The sequence below is a fragment of the Castor canadensis genome, chromosome 4, assembly GCF_047511655.1.
Source record: "Castor canadensis chromosome 4, mCasCan1.hap1v2, whole genome shotgun sequence".
NCBI lineage: Eukaryota > Metazoa > Chordata > Mammalia > Rodentia > Castoridae > Castor > Castor canadensis.
This window is the reverse complement of record NC_133389.1, coordinates 170726658-170748763: the sequence shown is the minus strand read 5'-3', so window position 1 is coordinate 170748763 and position 22106 is coordinate 170726658.

The following is a 22106-nucleotide window of genomic DNA, read 5'->3' as shown; positions in this document are numbered from 1 at the left end:
ACATATTTATTACAGCCCTACACTGGAACTAACCACATGTCCAACAACAGATGACTGAAGAGACAAATTGTGACACATTCATATAATGGAATACTCAGCAATTCAAAAAACAAATTGTTGATATGTGAAACACCATGGATACATTTCACAGAAATGTAGCTAGAAAGTAAAGAGTACATACTGTATGATTTCATTTTAATGAAATTAGGATAGGTGAAATTACTCTATAGTAGTGATTATATTACACAGATAGAAATCGTGTTAATGGTTTTTGGGGTAGGGAATGATCTGAGGAGGATTTGAATTGCAAATGGGTATGAGAGGACTTCCTGTGTACCATAAATGTCCTACATGTTGTCTGGGTTGGTGGCTACATGGTGAACATATTACATATCTCATCAAAACTTATACTTAAAGCATGTAGAATTTATTACATGCAAATTATTATACTTCAATGTGATTTATTAACCAAAATAAATAGTAGATAGAAAGTAGTTGACACATAATGGTAAGTATTTATTAATTAATGAATGCCTTTGCTAAGAGCTTGGGAGATCAAAGAAGGAAAAAATCAATCTTCCCTGTTCTGTGTTTCAAGTCTTTCCAGTTGTAAACATTTTAAGCACAAAATGGTATCATACATCCTATGTCGTATACTCACACACTAGAGAATTACACAAACCAAAAGAAAGAGAGGGATCAGAAAAGTTTCCAGAGCAACTCTAACATAAATTTCCTTGAGAAATATTACCAAATGAATTTAAATTCATTTTTCCACCTCTATATCCCTGGCATAGGTCAGAGAATTCAGTATATAATGAAACTAATCAACTTCAGTGAGCGAATGAACACACAGTCTATGGAGCTAATATTAACTTTGGATCTGGTAAAGCAAAGCTATAGTAGTCTGAATCTCAAAACTCAAGTGGGACACATTTCCAAAATCTTAATCAATTTGACTATACTCTTTATTCTTCTTGTCCATGGCAACATATAAGCAGAGGCAAGAAGACCTACTTCTCTTGTGGTGGATGGTTATGGCCTAATTAATCTGGTCCCCTCAGAGTATTAATATATCACATTTTGTCCTTGTGCCCAGCTTGTATTGAACCTTTCAGAGTTAGAATAGACCTTATAGACTAGCTCAACTGCTTCATTTTCAACTTATAAAATATTTTGGTTCCAGAGTGCTTTGCTTAGAATTATACTGAATGTTGATGGAAAATCTAATTCTGTTACACTCCTTGTTTGATATTTTTGGTAGCCTAAAAGTCTCATTAATTTAGAAAAATGTTTTATCATTTAGAAAAAAATGTTTTACTATCATTTAGACAGAGAGAGATGAAAGAGAAAGGAAGAAGACAAAGAAGGAAGGGACAGGAAGGAGGGAGGGAAGGAAGAAGGTCAGGAAAGGAGGGAGAAGGAAAAGAGGGAGGGAAGGAGGGATGGAGGGAGGAAGGAAGAGAAAGCAAGTAAGCATATATTTCCTTGGCTTGCCAAAATCCTATCACAAAGACAGAAAGAATTGAAGTTGTAGGGAATGGAAATTCAGTGGTCAGAGTCTAGGTTTCAAATGTTTTACTGCTTCCAGCTGCTTTTCTTTCAGGATAGTCTAAATTTCCCTTCAGGACCATGCGCCTGTATTAATTAATTGTTAACCTTAGATTTCTAACTTTTTAGCCACTAAAACTCTGCAGGGCTGGAAGCCAAAAATGGAGTGGTAAAATATTAAAAAGTCCTTAAGCCTGGGGCACAAGCTGATCAGCAGCAGGAGGTGGGAAGACAATTCCCTGGGTACTGAATGGCTAAATGAAGGACACTGAGTTTGCTGCACTCCTTTGAAACCTTCTGACTTGTTTCCATTTCAAAGCCTACACATAAGAGAACCATGGCCCACTGGTCACTGCCATTTTGAGTCATTCAGCTCCTTGTCCTTCATACCTAGGGTGCCTAGAGAATGACATGATCATATCCAAATGAGGCCAAGCTTCCTTAGGAAGAGTAAGTGAATACCTGGCGTGATACCGATTTAATGTCACTCAGCTAAATTGCACCTGAATTCAGAAAATGTCAGCTAAATAAGACCCAAATGTGGCTCCTCTGTAACCAATGGTGGGTATTACTAAATGGCAGTTGTTGAATTTGATTAATTAGCTAGGAATTTGTCTTCCTCTTTTGGCTCCCTGTTAGCTGGTAAGCTATAGTTCATAGGGAAAAAATAGGAAAGTGATTTAGAAAGACAGTTTGATGCCTTTGTTCTCATAGATTCACATGTTTTGAAAATTGTGTTGGGGACTAAGGGAGATATTTCAGTAATATTAAAATGTTGACTGGGGTGAATCATTGTTCTCTACACGTCATTAAAAGTCAGTGGGTGGAAATATACAATGTACTCTTGCCAGAGACAAAAGACTTAGAAGAGATAGCTTAGTATGTTCTACTTGTTCTAAAAAGAAAGGGAAAAAACAGTATTACAGGGATCTTAGAGCAGAATGTACCATACTCTTCAAAAGGGTTTAGATGAGAATTTTAACTTCACTTTTAGCAATACTCCTCTAATCGTGTTCTGAGTGCATTTATAAATACACAGTTTATTTTTCTCTTTCAAATATAGATGTGCTCACTTTGATTTGGGACACCACAATAGAGGGATACAATTTTCTCACAGAGCAATTTCACCCAATAACTGAAAGCCACAGAATTTTCAGGATGCATTTCAGAGGAAAAACATCATCCTTAAAACACTGTGAACGCCAATGTTCCAACAAAAGGATGCTCTTTACTGGCTCTGCTGTGTAATCCATGCTTTGTCATATGAACTATGCTGGACATGTTTTAGGGGTTTTATAAATATAAGTCATTTAATTTCATAATGTCCCTATGAGGTAAAAACTGCTATTCTTCTCACATGACAGAGCAAATTGAGTCTTGTAGATAATGAACTTGCTCAAGTAAACAGTTAAGAAAGGTTAGCATTGGGAGTCAGACCCAGCTTGAGTGGTTGCAGTGTCCATTCTTAGCACAATATCTTCCTGATGTCATCTTGACAGATTGGAAAATTAGGTTGGGAAAAAGAAACTTCTTGCATTAACTAGAGTTGAGTGCAGAATTCCAAGGAAGCCTAGTTTTCTATACAATCCCTCCCTCAGATCTGAATGACAAAATGCTGAGCTTATGTTTACTAAGTAAAACCAAATATCTGCATTTTAACACAATCCTCAAGGATTCATGTGCACATGAGTATTTGAAAAGTACATTTCAGTTCACCCTTTCTGTATAATCTATATGTAAAATAACCCCCCAAATAATGTTCTCTGACAAAGTCCTAATTTCAAGTATGTCTGGACTACGAGCACGTCACACCATGTGTTCTGGTCTCGGGTTTGGAAAAAATGATCCATGTATATGTTTTTATGTCTCAACATTTTCTTATTTTTCTATGCTACAAAAATGCCTTTAATCTTAACTAATAATTCCATCGTCTGCTCCATGTGTCTTGGTTCTGGCTGTCCACATTCCTGAGGGGTTGTTCTGCGGGCAGGCTGCAGGATACAGTGCCAGGTCACACAGGGAAGTCACACAATGCAGCATTCTTGGGAGCATTGCCTCTTCTCCCAAAGCTCCTCAAAGGATCAGGAAAGGCTGCAATCAAATACATTAAGAGCTTTAAGAGTTAAAGTTTAGCTAAAAGACTGACATGCCTGCTTATTAACATAAAGATAAAACAACAAAAAATGGGGGGAAACACCCAATTGGTTAAGAAGATGAAAGGCAAGAAAATAAGCCACAGAAATAGATATGAGTGTGAGAAGGATCTTGGGATCATCAGTGGAGACCTCCCTCCAGCAAGGAGTTTTTTAGGAAAAGGAGAAAAAAAAGGTTGTTTTCTGGTGGACCATGGTGTGAATTTGAGCATAATGAAAACCACATGATATTTTTTAAAAGCGAGATTATGAGTTTGCCCACATGGATGGGATTGTACTGGGGTAACTTTAAACAACAAAAACCTGAAAGCTACTTTTTTGGTAATGAATTGCAATGAATGGCAGGTCCATAGGTAAATGTACCACAATCTGCAGTCTAGAAAGTGCTATTTCCTCTTCTTGTGCTTTTAAACCACATCCTACCTATGCTGTAGTCCCTCACCTTGAGCAATGAAAGAGCACTGCTCTAGGAGTCAGGAGACCTTGGTCCATTCATGGCTCTGCTTCACCTGGCATTTACTTTCCCCGTGCCTCAGTGTCTTCATCTTTTAAATGTGATTGGTCAATCTGCAAGAGTCCTCCAATTCTCAGATTCTCAGATTTAAAGATTTCACAGTCATTTTCACTGCAGAGTGCCCCAGATCTTGCAGCCAGGAGTGCTGCTTGTTAACTGGTGTCCCTTTCTGTCCAGTTTCTGCCCAACATTTGGCACACACAGAATTGCCACCACAGTTCTTTGTTTTCAATTTCATTAAAAAAACAAAAAAACCCAAAACTCTCCCTCATCCAGCAATGTGGGAATTAGATCAAGCATAACCTTCAGGGAAAGGAAAGAAGTCACATTGGGACAGAATGAGAGATGAGGAGAGAGGCAGAAAAGTGGAAGGAATGAGGAGGCATGAGGAGGTAGTGGCACCTTGCTGGAATATTTACCACTGCTCAGGGATTATGGTTACCATTGGGATGGAAGGAGGATAGAAAGGAAGGCAGGGAGGGATGGAGGAATAGAAGAAAGGAGGGAGGGAGGGAGAAAGAGAGGAAGAAAAAGAATGGTGAAGAAGAGAGGTAGGGAAGGTAAGGCAGAGAGTATCATCAAGAGGTGCTAAGCAAGGGGAGTAGCCCCTTAATTTTTCCATCCTCATTTCTCCCTATATTGTAGACAGATAATTCAAAACTTCAAAAGGCAAAGATTGTTAAAAGACATGGGCAATGATATTGTTTTATGCAGACCAGATTCACTTCTCATGTCTAACATTCTGTTCAGTGAAATGGCCCAATTTTGCTTTTAAAGAGAATATCAACTTCCCTTCTCTTTCCCAAGTGAACTTGCTGATTTCACTTGGTATCTTGAATAGTCCTTGCTGCTACAAAAGGCAGAGTTCACATTTTTTTTAAAGTGCTTATTTCATATGGTTTGACACAGGAATGGTACTTTAGCTGGGAGCTGAGAACCTCTATTGATTGCACGGAGACCTGGTGCTATTGACAGAGTGCTTCCTGCTGCACTTTCTAGAAGTAGAAATTCAGTTGAGAGCAAGATATGCCAGCATATATCAAAGAAGCAGGCAGTAAAGAAACTGAAAAATGATGGGGGAGCCAAGATCTGAGTTCCAGCTCATGCTTTGACATAATGTTATTGCTGGATCTTGAGAAAGCCAAACTGTGAGCATTAGTTTTTGTACAAAGAGAAGGGAAAAAAATATCAGTACTTATTTCCTTAAGGGTGTTTTCATAATCTTCTTAGAAATGCACATTGTTTTAGTTCCTGTAACTTCCTCTTCCCTGAAATCTCTTCGCATTTTGGAAAAGGTTTGAAAATTGCTTTACTTTGATATCTTATTTTCAATTCTATTTGAGGAAAGTCAAATACATTTCAATAATAAAAGGAGAGATCTTACTGCATAGTAATGGAAGTGGAGAACCCTTGAAATGGTCCTTGGTCTTCTAAGGAGAGACTAATCAAAATTGATGCAAAGGTTATGTTATACAACCTCAGAGAGAGAAAATTGGTTTATTTCTTTTATATTTCACTGTAACTTGGATTTACCCAATAGAATTTTCAGCTGGCATATCCATTTTGTACAAATGCAGATGCTTCTAAAATATTTAAACTCATTTTATCTTCCTTAAAGCTTTCTTTATATAAGTTTACTTAGAAAATTCTCTTTTGTTTCAGAATGAAAATAGCAGAAAATCAGACAGTAGTTCAGGCAATGTAGAGCTCCAAGTTCTTGGTTTGCTCACCAAACCCTGAAAGTAAAGTGGGAAGAGGTACTGGAAAATATTTTTTTCTTAACATCCTCATTTGATAAATAATATAAGACTAAGTTAATTGCCTTCATTTGCATGAGCAATTTGTGGTAGGGTTGGAATTTGAACCCATTTTTCCTTATTCTTTTTCATTAGAAATTTTTCAATTCTGCTAGTGAGAAAAATTGATATTTCCATTGATATTTCCAAAAATGGGCTGGGCATTACAATTACTCTTCTTGATTATTGACATCAATGAGGAGTAAGTTGGAGATTACATTGCATTGCTCAAGGACAAAAATGAAGACGAATGGTCTAAACATGCAAAGAGGATTTTAGTAGGAAATGATATCAGTGGTTTCTTGTCTCATTGCTTACTTCTCCAGCTCTCCCCATACTTGCTAACAATGTGAACACTAACTAGGAGACCTCTGATTATTGTTCCTTTAATGCAGCAATGCCTTTGGGGACTATCTTTTACTTCTTTATCCCACAAGACTTCCTGCAAACTGAAAAGTATTTGGAATCACACCCATTCAGATCATCTTCTTGGGAGTGATTTAAATGTAGGCTCTAGTGTAGGGGTATACATCTGACAGGAAGGAGTCATACATCTCTGGTCCACATTCAGTAGAATTAAAGCTTACTTCCAAGGTGGCTTCCTCTTTGCGCTTTCATCACCAACCAGCCTCTTGACTTTAGATTTCTCCCACTTAGAGTAGAAACATCTCTACCTGTGTCCCCCAAATGCAACATCACAGTCTGCTACAGTCTCTGAGCAGTTCTTTTAAAGCTTTCTCTCTCATTTGTCTTAAGATGAAAGGATCCTAAGTCCTTCTCTCCCTGGGGTGATGCTGTATAGTGCCCCAAAAGCCCTCTCCATAAAGTCTTCATTTGGAGCCACTACCATCTCTTTTCCTTGAAGTTTTTGAGCTTTAGTTTTCCCATTCACAAAACAGGAATACATCACTCAACTTTTAGAATTGTTGTGAAGATTACATGAGATTAATAATTTGAGGGTGTTTAAAAAAGTCATAATGTGTGAGGCACATTTCAATTATTATTATACTATTATTGATCTTTGTAAACCATCCAAAAATTCAGCTAGTTTTAAACTATAGACTCAATAGTCACTGCCAAGTCTCTCTCCATCCCTTCATATTTCTTCATGCTTTGTTTCTTCCATTTCTTCACCCTCATTTCTTCTCAAGAATCCTATTTCATCTTGAATGCACCAGTGGTTTAAGTATAAAGACATGAATGTACAAAAACGGTCTTTTTCAGTTCCTTGCATACATCTCTGATCTCAGGGTCAACCAAGCCAACAAAATTAGCATACTTACTTGGCACAGTGAAACTCAGTCTGGGAATAATCATTTTCCCTTCTTTATATAATATTGATGTGCTTTGAGAATAGAAAAAATGTTAATATGATTTCAGCTGTTACAGATGGTGTTTTCTTCACTCTTTTAAAATAATTTTGGTTTTGGAGTAAAAAGAACAATATAGCATTATCCAACATGGCATGATAAAGAAGAAATCTAGTAAGACTCATGTGCTTTGTCACATGAGGTAATAAGAGGGCCAAGAAAACTGAGGAGGAAAATCAACAGTTGCATAATGCATTGACATTTTGTTTTTAAGGAAAATATAAATGTATGTTCATAATTATAGCCATGTTCAAACAGCAGAATAAGTCGTGGAACCCAGATTCAAAGCTAACTCTGGTTGACATACAAACATTTAGCTGTCGAGAGCCTTAAAATATAATCTCCACCTAATGCATAACACCCAGCAGAATAACCTGTAAGGTAGTTTCTATTTATTTCTTGTTGATCATTAGTGCTGTGGAAGCAAAGTTATTATCATTGCCTAATAGGTTTAAGAGTCATCCTTTCTTTCAGCTTTGGGTAATGGTTAAGAGAACTCTCTAAAGACAAACTGCTTCACTCAAATATTAGTTTACCACCTGTGTGACCTCCGGCAAATTCTTTAACTTCTCTGTGCTTCTGCTTCCTGATATGTAAAATGGGGCAATAGTGTCTGTGCCACTAAAATGAATTAGTGCATATAAGACAATTTAAATGCAGTTGCTCAAGATTACTATGACCAGGCGACTGCTGAACATTTACTATTTACTCAGTATTGGATTTGACATGGGTATAATGAGGAGGAGGATAGAACAAAACAGCAGGCCTATCTCTCCTGGTCTTTAGAGCGGTAGGGAAACACACAGTAAGACTGAGGTATAAATGTACAATGTTTAATGATACATGCTAAAGAGAGAGCTATAGTAAGATACAAAAGGGAGATAATCATGACAGGGAGAGTGGGGAGAAGTTTCCTGAATGTGATGAGTTAGCAAAGATCTAAAGACTATCCAGGAGTTAGCAGAGGGAGAGAAAATGCTAGATAAAAGGAACAGTATATGCAGACATTCACTTGTAAGAATGTGGGGATATGTAATATTCCATCTGACCCATAATGGGCTAAAGTGATGGCAGGAGAGATAAAAGAAATGTATCAGCCAGGAATACTACAACTTTCAGTAACATCAAACTTGAGAGACAGTGACTTTATCAGACAAGGGCTATTGATTGCACATTGCAAGTCTTGAGATAACTAGCCTAGGTTAGCGCTAACTGCTCAAGAATGGGTGTCATCAAGGTAACAAGGTTCTTTCTAATTTCCTCTGTGACATCTTTAGTACATCATTTTATACTCATGGTATGAATGTGGCTCATACAAACAGCTGACCCCCCCCCATCCCGACCCCAGCATCACAACCTCTTTCCAACAGGACAAAAGCTTTGTCATTTTCACTGGGAAGGGAAGCCTCCTTGCCTAGGGTGCTGCCATGTATAATCCACAGAAAGGCGAGAAGTAACTGGAGAGAAGAGGATTTGGAAGGGCTTTGTGTGTGCCAATACAACATAAAATTGTCATGGTTCTTTTGCAATTCTACTTAATTTTTAATATTATCCCAGAACATATTTGGAAATGGAAGCTCGGAGATCTTAAGGAAATTTTTTGAACTCATACAGAAGAATAAGTCATGGAACATGAAATCAGTCCTAACACTGGTTAACATCAAGACCCATATATTTCTAATCACTTCATACTTCCTTCTTGCTTCTTAAAAAACTTTAAGTAAGTTAAAAAGCAGTAACAGCAATCTTGTTATACTGTAGTATATGGAGACTATTTGAAGGTATAATCATGAGAGTCCATGAATGTTTTCCTGATCTAACTTCACATATTCCTGCATTAAACAAAATGAATCATGACATCCTGCAAACACGGCTCTCACAGAGGGTAACAGAATAGCTATGGCTGCTCTAGTACCATTTTTTTTTCCATAGCAAAATCAAGCCAAAGCTTTAGATTGTTAAAAAACCAACATAATGATAAGAGCCAAAAATAGCAGCTGTGTTTCAGATTGATGGGTAACTTTTTGAAGAGTATAAAGTATCTTCCTGTTGAAAAAAATGATGAAATATGGGGAAAATGAAAGATTTAAAAGAAAAAGTAAACTAGTAGGCAGGAAAAAAAGTACATTTTATTCGCATGTTTTATGTTTTTTTCAGTTATCTAGAAACTGGGACTTGCATTTAGTTTTATCTAAGACTTGAAAAGTGCAAATCACATTGTCAAGTTAATTTCTGATTTGAATGTATATTTTGAAAGCTAAAATTATCATCTGCATTCCCTACCTGACTATATCTAGTTTAAATTAGAGGGAATATTCTTCTCATTATCGTGACTGCCAAGTGCTATCACCCTCTCTAGAAGGGAAAACATTTATTGCCAGGAATGGTCAATTTGCTTTGTTCCTATTTTGTAAATGAAAGCATTACCAAGTAGGAGAAAGGACAGGAAGGTATGTTTGCCTGTTGTTATCCAAAATCAGTTTGATTCAGTCAGATGGGTTATTTCCTTCTGTGTCTGTGAAGTCTAGAGCTCAATCTATGTAGAAGGCTGCCTAAATCTTTATGAGACAAGCTTTTGTAAATTAAAATGGAAACTTCTCCCATGGTGTAAAGATGCTAATAGGTAAAACAAAAATTCACTAAAAATGTCATTTCAAAAATAATGCTGTAAACCCATCTTTTCCCAATCTATTCTGGCTCAGAGAGCTGTAAGTGAAGATGGTGAGAAGGGAACTAATATATTTTTGAGTTCTTTCTGGTTCCAGTTACGACTCCAGTCTGTGCCCCTTTTTGCAGATAAGAAAAAGGGAGATTTATGACTCATCAATAGAAATGCTGAGAATTGAACTAAGGTGTATATAAGTCCAGACCACTTGTGTAAGCCAGCTGAACAGAGTTCACACTTTCATTAGAAGAGGCAGGGGACAGCAGTGAGTAAGGGATGGATCAGAGTGAACACCAACATAACACAAAAAGGACAGGATCTTGCCATGAACTGATGGCTACTATTATTTGAGCAGAGGTCAGGACAGTGGATAGCTCTGCAGTACTTTTTTTTTTTTTTTCATTTTTCTTTTATTATTCATATGTGCATACAAGGCTTGGTTTGTTTCTCCCCCCTGCCCCCACCCCCTCCCTTACCACCCACTCCACCCCCTCCCGCTCCCCCCCTCAATACCCAGCAGAAACTATTTTGCCCTTATCTCTAATTTTGTTGTAGAGAGAGTATAAGCAATAATAGGAAGGAACAAGGGTTTTTGCTAGTTGAGATAAGGATAGCTATACAGGGCATTGACTCACATTGATTTCCTGTGCGTGGGTGTTACCTTCTAGGTTAATTCTTTTTAATCTAACCTTTTCTCTAGTTCCTGGTCTCCTTTTCCTATTGGCCTCAGTTGCTTTAAGGTATCTGCTTTAGTTTCTCTGCATTAAGGGCAACAAATGCTAGCTAGTTTTTTAGGTGTCTTACCTATCCTCACCCCTCCCTTGTGTGCTCTCGCTTTTATCATGTGCTCATAGTCCAATCCCCTTGCTGTGTTTGCCCTTGATCTAATGTCCACATATGAGGGAGAACATACGACTTTTGGTCTTTTGAGCCAGGCTAACCTCACTCAGAATGATGTTCTCCAATTCCATCCATTTACCAGCGAATGATAACATTTCGTTCTTCTTCATGGCTGCATAAAATTCCATTGTGTATAGATACCACATTTTCTTAATCCATTCGTCAGTGCTGGGGCATCTTGGCTGTTTCCATAACTTGGCTATTGTGAATAGTGCCGCAATAAACATGCATGTGCAGGTGCCTCTGGAGTAACAGTCTTTTGGGTATATCCCCAAGAGTGGTATTGCTGGATCAAATGGTAGATCGATGTCTAGCTTTTTAAGTAGCCTCCAAATTTTTTTCCAGAGTGGTTGTACTAGTCTACATTCCCACCAACAGTGTAAGAGGGTTCCTTTTTCCCCGCATCCTCGCCAACACCTGTTGTTGGTGGTGTTGCTGATGATGGCTATTCTAACAGGGGTGAGGTGGAATCTTAGTGTGGTTTTAATTTGCATTTCCTTTATTGCTAGAGATGGTGAGCATTTTTTCATGTGTTTTCTGGCCATTTGAATTTCTTCTTTTGAGAAAGTTCTGTTTAGTTCACCTGCCCATTTCTTTATTGGTTCATTAGTTTTGGGAGAATTTAGTTTTTTAAGTTCCCTGTATATTCTGGTTATCAGTCCTTTGTCTGATGTATAGTTGGCAAATATTTTCTCCCACTCTGTGGGTGTTCTCTTCAGTTTAGAGACCATTTCTTTTGATGAACAGAAGCTTTTTAGTTTTATGAGGTCCCATTTATCTATGCTATCTCTTAGTTGCTGTGCTGCTGGGGTTTCATTGAGAAAGTTCTTACCTATACCTACTAACTCCAGAGTATTTCCTACTCTTTCTTGTATCAACTTAAGAGTTTGGGGTCTGATATTAAGATCCTTGATCCATTTTGAGTTAATCTTGGTATAGGGTGATATACATGGATCTAGTTTCAGTTTTTTGCAGACTGCTAACCAGTTTTCCCAGCAGTTTTTGTTGAAGAGGCTGCTATTTCTCCATCGTATATTTTTAGCTCCTTTGTCAAAGATAAGTTGCTTATAGTTGTGTGGCTTCATATCTGGATCCTCTATTCTGTTCCACTGGTCTTCATGTCTGTTTTTGTGCCAGTACCATGCTGTTTTTATTATTATTGCTTTGTAATATAGTTTGAAGTCAGGTATTGTGATACCTCCTGCATTGTTCTTTTGACTGAGTATTGCCTTGGCTATTCGTGGCCTCTTGTGTTTCCATATAAATTTAACAGTAGATTTTTCAATCTCTTTGATGAATGTCATTGGAATTTTGATGGGAATTGCATTAAACATGTAGATTACTTTTGGGAGTATAGACATTTTTACTATGTTGATTCTACCAATCCATGAGCATGGGAGATCTCTCCACTTTCTATAGTCTTCCTCAATCTCTTTCTTCAGAAGTGTATAGTTTTCCTTGTAGAGGTCTTTCACATCTTTTGTTAGGTTTACACCTAGGTATTTGATTTTTTTTGAGGCTATTGTAAATGGAATTGTTTTCATACATTCTTTTTCCGTTTGCTCATTGTTAGTGTATAGAAATGCTAATGATTTTTCTATGTTGATTTTATATCCTGCTACCTTGCTATAGCTATTGATGATGTCTAGAAGCTTCTGAGTAGAGTTTTTTGGGTCTTTAAGGTATAGGATCATGTCGTCTGCAAATAGGGATATTTTGACAGTTTCTTCACCTATTTGTATTCCTTTTATTCCTTCTTCTTGCCTAATTGCTCTGGCTAGGAATTCCAGTACTATGTTGAATAGGAGTGGAGATAGTGGGCATCCTTGTCTGGTTCCTGATTTTAGAGGGAATGGTTTTAATTTTTCTCCGTTAAGTATAATGCTGGCTGTAGGTTTGTCATATATAGCTTTTATAATGTTGAGGAACTTTCCTTCTATTCCTAGTTTTCTTAGAGCTTTTATCATGAAATGATGTTGGATCTTATCAAAGGCTTTTTCTGCATCTATTGAGATGATCAAGTGGTTTTTGTCTTTGCTTCTGTTAATGTGGTTTATTACGTTTATTGATTTTCGTATGTTGAACCACCCTGCTCTGCAGTACTTTTGAAGTTCCTCTCTGACTCCCCTTTCTCTCTACCTTCATCTGTTTAAACTGTTTTATTCTCTTCCATAGTACAGCTCTTGTTTTTTTTTTTTAATTTTTATTAGGATATATTCATGATATGGGGAGGAGTTTCATTGTGACAATTCTGATTAGACTTATATTGTACATTAGTTACATTGCCCCCATTATATCCTCCTCATCCCCCTCCCCACCTCACTTAAAGCAATTGCAAGAGGTTTTCTGGTTCTGTTTCATATAGGTATATGAAATTCATCTACCATATACTGTCACCTTAATCTCTTTAGGTCACCCTCCTCTCTCCCACTATTAGCCCCCCCCACTCCACCCCACACAATGATTATTTTATAGTTCTGATTTTCATAATTAATATTTGAGTTGACATTCATAGAGGTGTTTCAAGGTATGCCCTCTGTGGGTATGCTTTACTTTGGTCTGTTCAATCCTTTAGAATACTTTCCCCTAACCCCTTTTCCTCCCCCCCACCATTTTTCAACATCTTTCAGTACACATCCTTCTATCCTCTACTTTCACATCTTATGTTGTGTGATATTACTGATGCTCTATCATTCCCTTTTCTTTTCCCTCTTTCCCCAAGTTCCCTATTAGTAGTTATACTGTTACAAACATGTTCTACAACTGAGTTTGTATATCATCATGTTTATTTTTTGTATATGTTATCTTCGGATCTCTCTTCCACGTATGAGCGAAAACATGTGTCTTTTGTGTTTCTGATCCTGGCTAACTTCACTTAACATGATGTCCTCCAATTGCATCCATTTCCCTTCAAACCCCATGTCATTATTCTTTGTGGCTGAGTAATGCTCCATTGTGTATATATACCCATAATTTCATGATCCATTCATCAGTTGTTGGGCATCTGGGTTGTTTCCATAGCTTAGCTATTGTGAATAGTAGCAATAGCTCTTGTTATTGCTTAAATTATATGCATAACCTACATATAGATGTAGATGTAGATAGAGCTAGAGATGTATTTGGGAGAAGGCAATATGGCATAATGGATGTGGAGTCAAACCTGGGTTTGGTCCTGAGTCTATACTTATAGTAAGATATTAGGCAAATCACATAACCTATTTTTTCTCTGTGTCTTTGTTCTTCATAAAGAATATATATCAATTAATAAAGTGATAGCATCTGGTTTTATGTTTAGCACTTGTAATAGGTACTTAAGATAGAATTAGACAGTATCATTCCCCTTACTGATTTTCTGTTTTTCTCTCACTTGTAACAAAATGAGCTCTGATTGTTACATAGACAGTTCAAATTGGATTGAGTAAAACAAGGAACATCATTGGGCCTTCTCTGGTGTAGGCTCTTTCTGCAATGGACTTAACACTGTGATGTAAGCTTGGCAGTGACAAGAAAAATCTGAGGCTAATGAAGTCTGGGTGAACAGTGGTAAAACAATGTGAAAAATCCTAAGCTCAGGACATGTCATTTAGTAGAAGCTTTATAAGCAATAAACCTTTTTGTTCTTCCAAAATATTACAAAATTATCACAATTCAGTGGGACACCAACTTCTATGACATCATAACCAGGGCTGGCTATGAGCTGTGCCTTTGCCACAACCATCAATCAGTTGTCTCTTTCTGGTAGGGATGCTATTGAGAGCAAAGGTTTTACCATTAATTCTTATTTTGGTGTGATGCTGTATCCAATGAGCCACCCAATACGTCGCCAAAGCAAGCATACATTTAATTTTATACTTTTACTCTTGATAGTGCTTTGCAAGCTTATGTTACTATAAGGAAGACTGAACTATATAGAATTATACCTAGACTCCTGGCCTGGACAGATACTCTTAAAATTTAGCATGATTTTGAATATATTCAAATTCACATCTATATCATCTTGTTCTATACCGCATTTGACTTTTGTTAAGTCCTCCAAATATCTATCTGTTAATGAACTCTTTTCTTGTCTGTCTACTTATTAGCTTAGATTTTGGATTCATTTCTCATTGCCTTGTTATCTGAATCTCAGAAATAGAAAGTTGTGTCCAGTTTCTAGCACCAGGCAACTTGTCAACCATGTACCTTTATCCTACAGGAAATAATATGACATAAACACAGAGAGCACACTGTTAGATATAGGAAGGTGGAGAAATACACAAAATCTTCATTCTCTTTAGTCTATTGTGGTTGGCAGAGAGTTATGCTACACAGTCTCAAATCCTCCTACAAGGACAGCCTTGCTACAGGAAGGTGCTCAGAAGATAATCTCCAGTTCTGCTCAACCTCAGAAGACATCTTTGCCAAAGGCCATGCTTGGGAAAGACGGCCTGCAGCTGGCCCACTGTAGGACACTCTGAGAGTCAATACTTGCTCCAGAGCTTCCTATTATCCTGATACTGTCAAACCCTATCACTGTTGGGCTTCATGCTCCACCCAGTTCTGCTTATTTCCTCTCCTCTTTTCAAGTTTTAATGTCTAATAAATTTCTCTCATCACAACTCTGTCTAAATGTCTACTCCATTGAACCTAACTGTGGCTAACCTCAATTCCCTTACCTGACCAAAATATCACACCTAAAATAATTCTCATTACTTCCAGTAACAGGCATATTTAATAAAAATTCATAATTAAAAAAAGAAACTCAGCAACTCTTAGCATTTGCTGTATAGGAATTATGATAGTAAGGTATCTGACCATGTTAGTTCTAGTTTTTTCAGTGTAGGACTTCTAAAAAAGATCAAGCATATGGGTTAGTGCAACTGGTACTCAGTGTTTGCATACTGAGTATTTGCACACTCAGTATTGCATTATGAAACAAACTCATATGCATTGCCATAGCTGTATCATTAAGTGGTAATTAGAGACACAGATTCATCATCACAATCAACATATGACCTTTCAGCCAAGTGTTTTGAGAGCCACAGCCATAAAGAAAAGCACACATCTTTTAGCAGAAGCAGGCACATTTTTGTAATGATCTTTTTTTCCAGATTTCACCTCAGAACAACATATTATTTCTACTAAGAATCTAATGCATCGTTTTCAGTTTTCAGTAATGAATGCAGACATGATTGTGTTAAGGCTAAAGAATTTGACCCATCGTTAAGTAACATAAGTCAAAGTCCATCTCCATAAACATAAGTACAGTTTTAAAAAAGTATGTAACCAGAAAAACTGTTTCCAAGCCATGGACTGTCCATTTCATTAAAAAAAATTACCATTAAACTAAAGGATCTTTGAGCTCCCAGGCTTCAGCTACCTAAGAACACTACAACCTTTTAGTTTTTGACTTTGCTCACTGTGTCATTTTGTTTCTTACTCCTCTGCATTGGCTTGACAGTGTGCTAAAGATTCGGTTAATTATAATAGTTCTTGCTATTAATGTTGATTATAAAAGAGTACCATGAAACCTTTTTATGAAGCTTTTCAATTTAAAATTTCACAAATACTTCATTTGGTCTTTTTTGCCTTTGAAAGTCATGAAGCTTTGTGCTTGCCTTAACACATGTATTCAAAGAAGGGATAAAGGTGTTCTTCATGGTTATGTAGCTTTACTAAGTCATGTTTCCATGTTCCTTCCCCAAACTACCATAGCACTTATTAAAGGCACAATTTATTTCTTATTTTTAAATCACTTATTGCCTGACATTGCAATGAGTTCTCCTACCTTGTAACCCAAAGACAGCCAGAAATTCTATTCTTGGATACCTTATATTTCTTTTCTATTTACTCATTGCTGAGTGCATTGTTTGAGCTTGAACCATCTTTCACCTTCTTCCTTAACTCTCTGCTTTTTACTCAGGATTCCCTGCTATTTAAAGATTCTCGGCGCTATGACCCAGAGTTTTCCTACTGTGTTCTAATCCAACTCTCCCCCACACTGTAGACATTGAGTGTAGCAAATATTAACAGCCTACACCATCGGAAGAGTGAAAACAGGGCAAACTGTGGTGTGAAATATTTTCTTTCTGCCATTTTCTTCCCAATGATAGATGTTGGAAATAAATGAGAAGTTTAAGCTTGTGATTTGTAATTTGTGTATAACTAAAGATAAATACATCAACAATTTAATAGACACATTAAAAATGCTACAAAGTTTCCTATCTTTTATGGATTTGTTACATTGTGAGTGATTCTTTGGGACATGGATTTCAATTGACAAGACAAAAAAGACCCAGGAAAATAATATCATATCTAGAGGGGGAAATAAATGCATCTATTGTACAATTTCAACAGGAATGATGACTCCTCTCAATGACACATCTCCACTAGCTGTCCTTAGTATCTGAAATTAAGTCCTTCTGAGGTCTAGGTTCTCCCGGGGCCAAACATTTGTTACCATTGGGGTTCATTGTTTCTCTCCTTTAACCCAACTTTCTTCTTTTATTTTCCTTCTTAAATAGGCCTCATGGAACACCCATTTCACCATAAGTAAAACAAAGCAAATATTTATAACCTTGAACTCTTCACAACTGTTTCTCTCACCTTCTTCCTTTAAATTAAACATGGCTAATTTTTTAGGTGTCTTACCTATCCTCACCCCTCCCTTGTGTGCTCTCGCTTATCATGTGCTCAAAGTCCAAACCCCTTGTTGTGTTTGCCCTTGATCTAATGTCCACATATGAGAGAGAACATATGATTTTTGGTCTTTTGGGCCAGGCTAACCTCACTCAGAATGATATTCTCCAATTCCATCCATTTACCTGCGAATGATAACATTTTGTTCTTCTTCATGGCTGCATAAAATTCCATTGTGTATAGATACCACATTTTCTTAATCCATTCATCAGTGGTGGGGCATCTTGGCTGTTTCCATAACTTGGCTATCGTGAATAGTGCCGCAATAAACATGGGTGTGCAGGTGCCTCTGGAGTAACCTGTGTCACAGTTTTTTGGGTATATCCCCAAGAGTGGTATTGCTGGATCAAATGATAGATCAATGTTTAGCTTTTTAAGTAGCCTCCAAATTTTTTTCCAGAGTGGTTGTACTAGTTTACATTCCCACCAGCAGTGTAAGAGGATTTCTTTTTCCCTGCATCCTCGCCAACACCTGTTGTTGGTGGTGTTGCTAATCATGGCTATTCTAACAGGGGTGAGGTGGAATCTTAGTGTGGTTTTAATTTGCATTTCCTTTATTGCTAGAGATGGTGAGCATTTTTTCATGTGTTTTTTGGCCATTTGAATTTCTTCTTTTGAGAAAGTTCTGTTTAGTTCACTTGCCCATTTCTTTATTGGTTCATTAGTTTTGGGAGAATAAAGTTTTTTAAGTTCCCTATATATTCTGGTTATCAGTCCTTTGTCTGATGTGTAGCTGGCAAATATTTTCTCCCACCTAAAAAATTAGCTAGCATTTGTTGCCCTTAACGCAGAGAAGCTAAAGCAGATACCTTAAAAGCAACCGAGGCCACTAGGAAAAGGGGACCAGGAACTAGAGAAAAGGTTAGATCAAAAAGAATTAACCTAGAAGGTAATACACATGCACAGGAAATTAATGTGAGTCAACTCCCTGTATAGCTATCCTTATCTCAACCAGCAAAAACACTGGTTCCTTCCTATTATCGCTATACTCTCTCTTCAACAAAATTAGAGATAAGGGCAAAATAGTTTCTGCTGGGTATTGAGGGGGTGGGAGGGAGAGGGAGGGGGCAGAGTGGGGGGTAAGGGAGGGGGTTGGGGCAGGGGGGGAGAAATGACCCAAGCCTTGTATGCACATATGAATAATAAAACAATAAAAAAAAAATTAAACACGGCAAGCATCCAGAAGCGTCCCCTCCCCAAGCTTCTTTTCTTCTTGAAAACAACTTCTCACCACCCAAGGCAGGGAGAGGAGGCGGTCCTGGACTGAATATTTAGGTTATCCCCAATTCTTATGTTGAAATTCTAATCCCCAATGTGATAGTATTAGGAAGTGGAGACCTTGGGAGATTATTAGTCATGAGGGTGAATCCTTTATAAAAAGGATAGAACCAGTACCCTTATAAGAAGAAACACAAGAGAAATGTTCTCTCTGCTCTCTACCATGTGAGGATACAACGAGTAGGTAGACATTTGTAAAACAGGATGAGGGAACTCCTTAGGTGCAGGATCTTCTAGCACCTTGATTTTAAACTACCTAGCCTCCAGACCTGTGAGAAATAAATGTCATTTAAACTACCCAACCTAGTACTTTATTATAGCAGTACAAACTAAGACAGAAATTGATTTTTTTCCCAAGATGGCTTCCAGACAATTACAGCTCTGTCTTCGATTATCCTCTATTCATCTGATGCATATGCCACCAACCATCTCCAAATAAGAGTCCTGAGTGCCTTGCCAACAGCCTTTCTCCCCACTCCAGTTCCTACCATCTGCTTGGATCATTTGAGCACTTCAAACTATGTTAGTGACTTTCACACTCTGCTCTCTGTTCCTGGACCTCTTTGTATCCCAATGGCCATCTCTTCAATTCTTAATATTCTGTCCGATAGTTATAACGTGAATCCTAATCAGTCAGAAGTTACCTCACCATAAAAATGAATTGCTTCCCTCTCTGACAGTAGCCAACTCTCCATTCAACTACTTTAAAGTGCTGCTTCTTATCATGACCTCAAGTAGACTTTTACTACTGTTTCAGATATTTTAGCCCCTTTCTGTTTTCACTTTCTTCCAATGTGGTTTAGACTGCAAAATTCCTGTGTCAATTATGGAACCAGATGTACCATTTTACATCTCTAGATTTATTATCTATGCCTCTCCATCTTTCTATGTTTGTTAGGTTAGATCAACCAAATAAGACATGACTGAGGAGACTGGTCAAAAAGACTAGGGATAAAGATTGTTCAATATAGAACTAATATTTTTTAAATGTGGAACTTAAAACAATAGAAAAGAATGTAATTATTATATACTCTGACAATGCAGACATTATAATAACTAAAAATATTAGATGAGGAGAGGAAAAGACATTATAAGCAGAATAAACTTTCTGGTGCCTTATTTATAATAGTTAGGCTCTAAGGCATATTATTTAAAACTACAAGAATATTTAATTAGTACAATAAAAAATAAGAATGATATGCTATTAATGAAACAGGATTATACTTATATGCAGATAAGCAGCTGACCTATGTGTCAGAGTAGCAATTTCAGAAGTCACACCAAATAGTACAAGGTATAAGTACACTCTCAAATCACTGTAGAAAGAAATCATCCAATAAATAGTATTGGGGCAACTGGCTAGTGTTCTGGATCAATGATAAAACCCAAATGTATCAAAGGAGTGTTTTTTAAAAAGATACTGTTAAAACTAAAACATCTAGATGTTATAATAAAAAAAATTAATAATTCTAATTTTAAATTTTAAAAATGTTTAAATAAAATTAAAATATCCTGCATGATGAAAACTACCACAGCAAATCTAAGGCAAATAACAAGGTGAGAAAAAATATTTGCAACCTGTATCACAAAGGGCTAATATCTGTAACATTGAGAAGAAAGTGGTCAATAATCAAAGAGAAAAAAGGAGAAAGTATATGTTGAATGGTTCATGGATATAAAAACAGTCCTTAAAAATAGAAAGGATTCTCAAAATCACTCATTAGGCAAGCAATACAAATTAAAACTATACTGGCATACATTTCCTCTAACATAAGAATGGCAGAAATCCAGTTTTTTTTTTATATTCCATCTGATAAGATTCTAGTGGAAAAGATAGTCATGCATGGCAGTTTAGAATTTCAATTAGTATCTCTCTTGTTGAGGGCAACTTTGATTCTGTCATAATTACAAACATATATACAGGTCATCCCAGAAACTCCACTTGTGGAAATTAACCTTCTAGTTAACTTTCACACACATGATATGATATGAATATGAGGGATGATAAAAATTACTGATGCAATGTTTATCAGTAGGAAATTGGATAAGTAACATTTATTCCAAGTGTTCAAGACAGTACAATAGAGCAACTAAAAGACTGAAGACAGTCTCTCGATAATGATGAGCCGAATATCCCATTTGCACTTCTAATCCAGGAACTGTCAATCTACAACTTGCCAGTCAAATCTACTCCACTGCCTGATTTCAGAAACAATAGCCACACCTATTCATTTATACATTGCTTATGGCTGAGTTTGTGCAATGATGGCAGAGTTGAAAGATTACAGCAGAACCAACACAGCCCACAACACCTCAAAACACTTACTATCTGATTCTGTACAAAATATATTTTCTGACTCCCACCTAATTTCCATCATTTTCTGACCTGTTTTCTATTCTTACATGTCTCTCTCTAGAGACTGCAACCTGAGCTCTCTTATTCTAGTTTCTCATAGAGTTCAAGCCATTGAGACATACCTACAGCATATCAGAAGGTTGAAGGATGGCCGATCTCTGTTTTCTGTACCAGCATTTAACAGTGGCTTTCTACTTCTACCTATGGTCATGACTTCATGCTATTTTTCAATGATGGAGTGCATGAGTGGAATACTGGTATATGGGCTGAGATAAGAGAAAGAATAGAAAGGAGTTATTTCACTGCAGCATTTTTTTTCCATTTCTTTTGTGGTGCTAGAGATGTAACCCATGGCCTCACATATGTTAAGCAAGCCCCCTACCACTTCTTTTTAATATACTTTAGCTTCCAGAATACTTTTAGGTTTGCAAAGAAATTGAAAGAAAGTACAGAGAATTCACATATGGCCACTGGCACTGCCCCCCTCCCCCTACAATAGGCACAAGTCCCTCCACCATCCACATCATCCATCAAGTGCCATACACTAACATCAGTGTCACTCCAAGTTCATCATTTACATTAGCGCTCACTTTTAATATTGTATTTTTTCCTTGCAGTTTAAAAATAAATTTTAAACCATAAGAACACATACTTGCTTGCTTGAAGAATACCTGGTAAAGCAATCAATCATTTTAAGAATTTTCAAAGTGAGAAACTATGCAATGAAGGAAAGTATCACAGCTATAATGTAGAAAAAAAGGAATTTTAATCCATCTAAGGATTAGCCAAGTGTTCCAAAGAAATGATTTCTAAGGTAAAATGCAAGTACCCATTGAGAAAAAGAG